Here is a 9122-nt window from a genome sequence, read left to right on the forward strand (position 1 = left end):
AGAAGGCTCAGACTACCACCAGGGTCATAAAAGTACCCCTGGAAATGCCCTAAGCTCCCACGAAAGACTAGTAAATTACGTGTTCTTGGGCGCAGAAATGTTTAAAAATATGGCCCTCTGTACTTACTAGAGTGGTGGAAATGTTGAAAATGGAATAACAAAGACTACGAATATTTTTGTGGTTTGAGTGGATAAAGTTTGGCAGAGTAAAAATCTTAGTCTTCTTCAGTTATCATGTTGCTCTCAGTTACTAAAGCTTGAAAATTGTGTGACAGTTGCTCCAAACGCATATACCTGTTGACCTTACTCTAATGTTTACGAGTCATACGTCACGCCATCCACTATAAATAAAAAATCGCCTGCGCCGCTAATGTTCTGGGGTCGACGAAAGGGCCCCTCAAGACAGATTACCGGCGCTATAAGCAGCAATAAATAAATAAATAAATAAATAAAATAAATAAAAAGAATTGAGTCCTGAGCAACGTTGCCAGATTGTCTTACTCAGCCTCTTATATTTACCGACTTCCGACCCAAAAACTATCTCGTGGACCCCAATAAGGTGATTCACTTATAATTATCGTTAAAATAGTTAATTCCTGATGTTTCTTGGCAATAATTACGCGTCAGAAACCGGTAAAACTATCCTCTGAGTACGACAATCCGGCAACGGTGGTCCTGAGGTATGATATAATGTTTCAAATCGGTTTCTAAGCCTATCATCTATATCAGCCTACCTACTCTCGTATTAATTTTCTCTATTTCACTACAATTCTTATACGGCATTTTTACACCTAATTTTTCACTTTGTCAGTCACCTAAGTACTAGACTGTTAATATGGTGTTTTAATTTGTCTCTCTCTCTCTCTCTCTCTCTCTCTCTCTCTCTCTCTCTCTCTCTCTCTCTCTCTCTCTCTCTCTCTCTCTCTCTCTCTCTCTCTCTCTCTCGCTGAGTACAAATGCCGTTTCCTTGAACTTTTACACCTTAAAAGGTAAGTAAGGAAATCATCAAACGGGTAGGAGTGTGTGGATGTGGAAGAAGGGAGGAGAGGGATGGGGAGGATAGAGAGAAGAGGGGAGGGGAGGGGAGGATATAGGAGGGGAGAGAACGGAAGGCTAAAAAGGGGAAGAAAGGGGAAGACAGAGAGTGGAAGGAAGGGGAGGACAGAGAGGGGAGGGAAGGGGAGGATAGAGAGGGGAGGGGAGGGGAGGATAGAGAGGGGAGGGGAGGGGAGGATATAGGAGGGGAGGGAAGGGAAGGTTAAAAAGGGGAAGAGAGGGGAAGACAGAGAGTGGAAGGAAGAGGATAATAGAGAGGGGAGGGAAGGGGAGGGGTGGGGAGGATATGTCTAAGAATATGCCAAACTACCATCAGGATCATAAAACTGTCCTTGAGAATGCCCACCAGTCCTACGAAAGCCTTGCCAAATGGTGGAGTTTGCGAACCGAAATGTTTAAGAATATGCCAAACTACCACCAGGATCATAAAACTACCCCTGAGAATGCCCACCAGTCCTACGAAAACTTTGCCCAAACTACCACCAGGATCATAAAACTACCCCTGAGAATGCCCACCAGTCCTACGAAAGCCTTGCCCAAACTACTACCAGGATCATAAAACTACCCCTGAGAATGCCCACTAGTCCTACGAAAGCCTTGCCAAATAGGGGAGCTTGCTAATCGAAATGCCAAACTATACCATCAGGATCATAAAACTACCCTTGAGAATGCCCACCAGTCCTACGAGAGCCTTGCCAAATAGTGGCGTTTGCGAATCGAAATGCTTAACAATATGCCCTAGTGTCCTTTCCAACTCCTGCTCTGCCACACCGGGTTAGTCAGCATCGTTCACGGTAGGAAAGAGATTATAATTGGAAAGACAAACAAAACTACAAAATTATTAACCCAACTATGCAATTACTATAGCAAAAACTTTTAATATATGGTCGCTTAATATGATTGCCGTAAAATCAAGACCTAATTCATGCCATTAAGTTGTCAAGGTTCCCTCTGGACGTGTAGTTTCTTTATCAGCCTGGTTCTTGCGGTGTATAATCTGTGTAACATCTTCTAAGGTGTAAAATAGTTTGCTTTTGTATGCGGTGTTGCTCGGCGTAATAAATTTTCATCCCTTGTCTCATAACTACTGGACACTGTACGGTTTAAGTAATTCTCACACGCGTATTATTTGACACACACACACACACACACACACACACACACACATGCACTCGTCACAGAAGCACCCTCTTCCCCTCATTCGAAAACCAGGTGAAAGCAATTGCGTTCTGACTTCGAAATACTTCCTTACTAACGCACTTCGAGGTGGAACGCGCCCTGGATAACGGGATGCAATATAATATACTCGCTTATAAATACTGGAGTAATGGTCTTTAGATATTCCATTATTGTACTTAATTTCGGTTGAATGCATTACCCACATGACTCCCTTCCATGGTATAAGGGGTTGGACCGCCTAGCTTCTAATTCGCTGGGCTGGATTCTGTCCCGGCCTGAGGGAGTCGGCGCCAAGCTCACCCAGTTTTTCCTCCCTTTCGGGCCGGTCGATAAAAGGGTACCTGGAGAAACCTGGAGAACATAAACAGCGGTAACTCAGATGTCCTGCTTGCCATGTGTCCCGGGGTTGTGTGTCCCTACCAGCGTATCCAAATTATCGTACACACCGTATTTTCTGACTGATATCTATAGCAAAAACAAACAAACAAACATCAATAAATAACACTTTTAACGCTAACTTTAATATTCTTTCATTATTTGTGTAGGTACGAGAGTTTGAGGCTTAAAAATGATAAATGCAATGTGGTGAGTATAATAATCTGGCAACGTCGGTCCCTACCCATCACAGACTCAAGGGCTAACGAGAGGGAGATGAACACCGCGGGCATGGGGAGTTTGGTGCGTGTCTTCAACTTACCTTTTTGTCACATGACCCCGCCCACTGACAGGGTTGAGTACAGTATGTGGTCCCCTATGCAAGATTTTGTTATCCGTAGGGTCTGTGTGGTCTGAATATCTATGTTAATCTATGTGAATCCTTCCCTTCCCCTCCACCCCTCTCTCTCACCCTCCACTCTCTCTCTCTCTCTCTCTCTCTCTCTCTCTTCTAAATGCCAAGTCCTTTGTACGAGAAAAAAAAGCAAATTTGATATTAACTGAACGGGGCTTCGTGGCGTGCGGGGTGTCGAGGCTTCAGGACGTAATCTTCGTTGCCCAGTTTTTCTTTGGCTGCGTAACGTGGTAGCCATAAAACTGTAGTTGATATAATTGGGGACCTTATCAGGGGAAGGTTTATTTGCATAGATAATAATATTGTGAGATCGTTCTTGTCCTACAACCTTTGGAGGAGTCACTTTACTTTTGGTTTATGTGTTTGCCTCGGGACGCTGCCGAACTGCAAGAAATTCAGTCTTGGAGACTTGGAGCCCGGTAAAGTCGCCCACCATGCGCTGACCGGTGACCGACAGGCAAGGATCGATCGCCGATCATCGGCAACCGGTAAGCGTCCTGTTGCAAAGAGGACGGCGACCTCCCGTAACGAACGGTCGTAATAATGTCGTATGTTGGTATGCCTACCAGCGGTCGCCGCACAAATCCCCGTGGGGTGGGAGGTCGGATGCCGACCACGGCCGTTGACAGATACAAAGTGGACGGCGAACATCAGCGACCACCTACTACCTGACGGAAACCGGACAGCGTCCGCTCGCCATCCGGTCGCCGTTCACCAGTTGACGGTCATATGTCGACCACCGGTGGTAGTCCGCTTGGCGTCCAGACGCAGTTAATTCGGCCACCGGACAGCAACCTTTTTACGACCGGCAGAGACCTGAGAGATCGGCTCCAGCCGACCTTTTCGGTCGTGCGGCGGACGGAGACACATGACGATCGCACGCAAGACCATGTGCGACTTTCTGCGACCTGCAGGTCGCGGGAGGTCGTTATTAGGTCGTAAAGTCAATATGGCTGGGGCTCAAATCCACATACTGTCCTATCAACTAAGACTCAAGATTCTCTCTCTTAAAAGAGGATCAAAGATGAGTTCCGGGGCGGGGGGGCAGCATTATCTAAGCAAGATGGCGCCACTATAAACACTTGCCTGCGCCATAACAGGCTGAGGCCGACCATCACGCCCCACAAAGAAAGCCTATCGGCGCTATAGGCAAAAACGTAAAAAAAAAAAAAAAAAATCTCATTACCTGGTTCTCTGCCGTCCATCACTACTACAGCAATTCATTGGTTGCCATTCTGGTACTTGGCGCGCCATCTGTTATCAGTTTTACGCATGACACGGCCGTCCAATTCCGTTATTTACTCTTAGCCGTCATTAGATTACCACCATTTGTCTTTCTCCTCGTCCATAATTGCGAGCCTCCAATCTCTCACTGTTATAACCAACATTTTCTTGTGGTTCAACATGCCCGGAGATAATTGACAGTGTAAGTGATACCATGCACCTCGGCCCCACCTTGATGTTAATTATGCACTGGCCTGCGAGCCGTGATGAAGGGGCGGCCGCACTAAGCTTGATCGGGATGGACGTTGATGCGGATTTATTTTTGCGCCTCTTGATTTATTGTTGCGATTAACCTAATGTGTTTATTATTGTGACTCCCTTCATCTAGACAACTTGTTATTACTTTGTTTGTCACTCCCTCCCTCACACTCACACTCACACATACACACACACACACACACACACACACACACACATAGAGAGACTAGAAGATTTTGTAATTATTGAAATTCTATATATAAAAGAAACTTGAGAGAGAGAGAGAGAGAGAGAGAGAGAGAGAGAGAGAGAGAGAGAGAGAGAGAGAGAGAGAGAGAGAGAGAGAGAGAGAGAGAGAGAGAGAGAGAGAGAGAGAGAGAGAGAGAGAGAGAGAGAGAGAGAGAGAGAGAGAGAGAGAGAGAGAGAGAGAGAGAGAGAGAGAGAGAGAGAGAGAGAGAGAGAGAGAGAGAGAGAGAGAGAGAGAGAGAGAGAGAGAGAGAGAGAGAGAGAGAGAGAGAGAGAGAGAGAGAGAGAGAGAGAGAGAGAGAGAGAGAGAGAGAGAGAGAGAGAGAGAGAGAGAGAGAATCATCTACAGGGCACACGCAAAAGTTCACACAAACCTGACAAGTCCATTCAAGGTGGTTTGCTCGGCAGCTTAATGGCGTGCCCAGTTGTTGCTATGTGGAGTGAGAACCATCGGGGACCAGACGGCGGCTCCTGCATCCTAAATTGTGCTTCCCGATCCATTTCTTATCGTAAAACTTGTTGGTAGACGAAAAAAAAATACATGTTGACAAAGTACGGAGGGTGTTGTATTCTAAATTATGCTTCCCGATCCAGTTCTGCTCTTAAAACTTGTTAGGAGAGGGAGAAAAAAACACGTTGACAGAGTATACGGGGGTTCTTGTATTCTTAATTGTGCTTTGCGATGGATTCCTTCTCTTAAAACTTGTTAGGAAAAGGAGAAACACATGTTGACAGAGTACGGAGGGTCTTGTATTCTAAATTGTGCTTCGCGATCTGTTTCTTCTCTTAAAACTTGTTAGGAAAAGGGGAAATACATGTTGACAGAGTACGGAGGGTCTTGTATTCTAAATTGTGCTTCGCAATCTATTTCTTCTCTTAAAACTTGTTAGGAAAAGGAGAAATACATGTTGACAGAGTACGGAGGGTCTTGTATTCTTAATTGTGCTTCGCGATCTATTTCTTCTCTTAAAACTTGTTAGGAAAAGGGGAAATACATGTTGACAGAGTACGGAGGGTCTTGTATTCTTAATTGTGCTTCGCGATCTATTTCTTCTCTTAAAACTTGTTAGGAAAAGGAGAAATACATGTTGACAGAGTACGGAGGGTCTTGTATTCTAAATTGTGTTTTGCGATGAATTCCTTCTCTTAAAACTTGTTAGGAGAGGGAGAAAAAACATGTTGACAGTATACGGAGGTTCTTGTATCTAAAATTGTGCTTTGGGATGGATTCCTTCTCTTAAAACTTGTTAGGAAAAGGGGAAATACATGTTGACAGAGTACGGAGGGTCTTGTATTCTAAATTGTGCTTCGCGATCTATTTCTTCTCTTAAAACTTGTTAGGAAAAGGGGAAATACATGTTGACAGAGTACGGAGGGTCTTGTATTCTAAATTGTGTTTTGCGATGAATTCCTTCTCTTAAAACTTGTTAGGAGAGGGAGAAAAAACATGTTGACAGTATACGGGGGTTCTTGTATCTAAAATTGTGCTTTGGGATGGATTCCTTCTCTTAAAACTTGTTAGGAAAAGAGGAAATACATGTTGACAGAGTACGGAGGGTCTTGTATTCTAAATTGTGCTTCGCGATCTATTTCTTCTCTTAAAACTTGTTAGGAAAAGGAGAAATACATGTTGACAGAGTACGGAGGGTCTTGTATTCTAAATTGTGTTTTGCGATGAATTCCTTCTCTTAAAACTTGTTAGGAGAGGGAGAAAAAACATGTTGACAGTATACGGGGGTTCTTGTATCTAAAATTGTGCTTTGGGATGGATTCCTTCTCTTAAAACTTGTTAGGAAAAGGGGAAATACATGTTGACAGAGTACGGAGGGTCTTGTATTCTAAATTGTGCTTCGCGATCCATTTCTTCTCTTAAAACTGTTAGGAGAGGGGAAATACATGTTGACAGTATACGGAGGTTCTTGTATCTAAAATTGTGCTTCCCGATGTCTTTCTCCTCTTAAAAACTTGTTAGGAAAGGTAAAAAAATACTCGTTAGGATATTTTTCATCACTCTGATTAACGAATGTGTTTTTAATTTAGTTTCGCGGGGCATTTCTTCTCTTAAAAACTTGTTCGTAGAGGTAGAAAAATACTCGTTGGGACATATTTCAACACTCCGATTAACGAATGTGTTTTTAATTGAGCTTCGCGGTACATTTCTTCTCTTTAAACTCGTTGGGAGAGGTCGAAAAATACTCGTCAGGACATTTTTCATCACTCCGATTAACGAATGTGTTTTTAATTGTTTCGCGAGGCATTTCTCCTCTTAAAATCTTCTTAGGAGAGGAAAAAATACTCCCTCTGACATTTTTCCTCACTCTGACTGCCGAATGTTGACAGAATGTGGAGGTTCTTGTATCTAAAATTGTGCTTCGCGTGGCATTTTTCCTCTTCAAATCTTGCTAGGAGAGGAAAAAATACTCCCTCTGACATTTTTCCTCACTCCGACTCCGAATGTTGACAGAATGTGGAGGTTCTTGTATCTAAAATTGTGCTTCACGGGTCATTTTTCCTCTTCAAATCTTGTTAGGAGAGGAAAAAATACTCCCTCTGACATTTTTCCTCACTCCGACTACCGAATGTTGACAGAATGTGGAGGTTCTTGTATCTAAAATTGTGTTTCACGGGGCATTTTTCCTCTTTAAACTTGTTAGGAGAGGAAAACCATACTCATGACATTTTCCAATATTCCAGTTGTCGAATGTTGACAGAGTATGGAAATAAGTAGGTTCCTGAATTGATTGTATAGGCATATGTAGGCATAAAACTCCACTCCAGGGATTCCTAACCACGGCAAAACTGTGCTGTAGGATTGTCCGGCGAATAAGAAGCAACAGAGAAAGCAAAAGAAAAGGAAAATAAATCACAGAAACAAATATAGGGAAGTGATTGTCGAACTCCCAAAACCTGTTAGCGATTAGCGGTTTTTTTTTTCTTCTTCTCATTAATCTTTTTTTGCCCTTGAGGTGGTTCATTTACTGTAATACAAGAAAAAAAAACATGATAAATACATGTATACACACACACACACACACACACACACACACACACACACACACACACAAACAAACAAGGAATCCAACACTTGTTTTTGTGTTTTGTAAGCGATCCAATCCCCCTTCAAGCCTTCTGACAAGTAAGCATTAAACCCTCCCCTTCCCTCCCCCCATTCCCCGCTCCGGCCGGCTATGGTTGGTTGGGCTCGGTCAAAGTGGTCAGTGTGGGTCATGACTGGTTAGGTCATTGTCGGGAGGATAATTTATGACCTTGTTTACGAGAGGGAGTTTAAATCTCTCTTTCTCTCTCTGTCTGCCTGCCTGTCTGTCTCTCTGTCTCACTGTCTCTGTCTCTGTCTCTTTCTTTCTCTCTCTCTCACTCTATTTATCTATCTATCTATCTATCTATCTATCTATCTATCTCTCTATCTATCTATCTTTTTCATGAGAAAAGAAATGCAGGAAAATATAACATAAAAATTAACCTTTGGAGAGAAGAGAAAGAGGAAAAGAATGACCAGGAACCCGAGTTAGTATTTATATTCCATTACGAAAGAAAAAAAAGAAGGAAATATACAGAGACAAAGACATACATACAGACAGACAAACAGACAGACAGACACTTACTCTACCTTACTTACACTCCTCTCCCACAGTAAGTAGAGAGGAAAAAAAAAGCAGGATATTCTGACTATAAGTTCTAAGGTCGCGTGAGCCTGAGATCCTCAACTAAAACCAACGTCTGTGTGATTGTGATTTAATATAGCATAAGACCTCCAAGATAGATAGATAGATATGGAGATACAGGTGAAATGAATGAATAACTGAACTATCAAATCACTCAATCAACCAGTAAATCAATAAATGGCAAAATGAAATCAAATGCCTCATCATTGGAAGCAAATCAGTCGCGCGCACGTGTCGCTTGTCCCAATCTCGCCCGGCTTGTTTTTCCCTGCCCCACTCCGGCCCGCTCCCACACAAGCCTGCCCCGCCCCGTCCAGCTTTGTCTCCTACTTCCCCGCCCCGTCCCGTTCCGCCCCGCTATGGCCCGACTCGACCAGTTCCAAGTGTGTGTGTGTGTGTGTGTGTGTGTGTGTGTGTGTTTTTTTTTCCTCTCACGGCGAAAGGAACAGCGTCACACCTAAGATATATCCTCAAAAATACTTTCACTTCAACCCCCCAGCAACTTCCTCAGCCATCCCTCGCCCTCCCAAGCCCTCCTCCCCCATACCGAACCTCCCCATACTCAACCTCCACCCATTACCCTGTTGTTTCCATTTCCCTCGCTTCCCCATTTCCCCAACCCCCACTTCTTTCCCATCCCTTCCTCATCCACCTCCCTATTCTCGTACCTGCTACCCTTATCCCAT

This window comes from Eriocheir sinensis, chromosome 34, assembly GCF_024679095.1.
Source record: "Eriocheir sinensis breed Jianghai 21 chromosome 34, ASM2467909v1, whole genome shotgun sequence".
NCBI lineage: Eukaryota > Metazoa > Arthropoda > Malacostraca > Decapoda > Varunidae > Eriocheir > Eriocheir sinensis.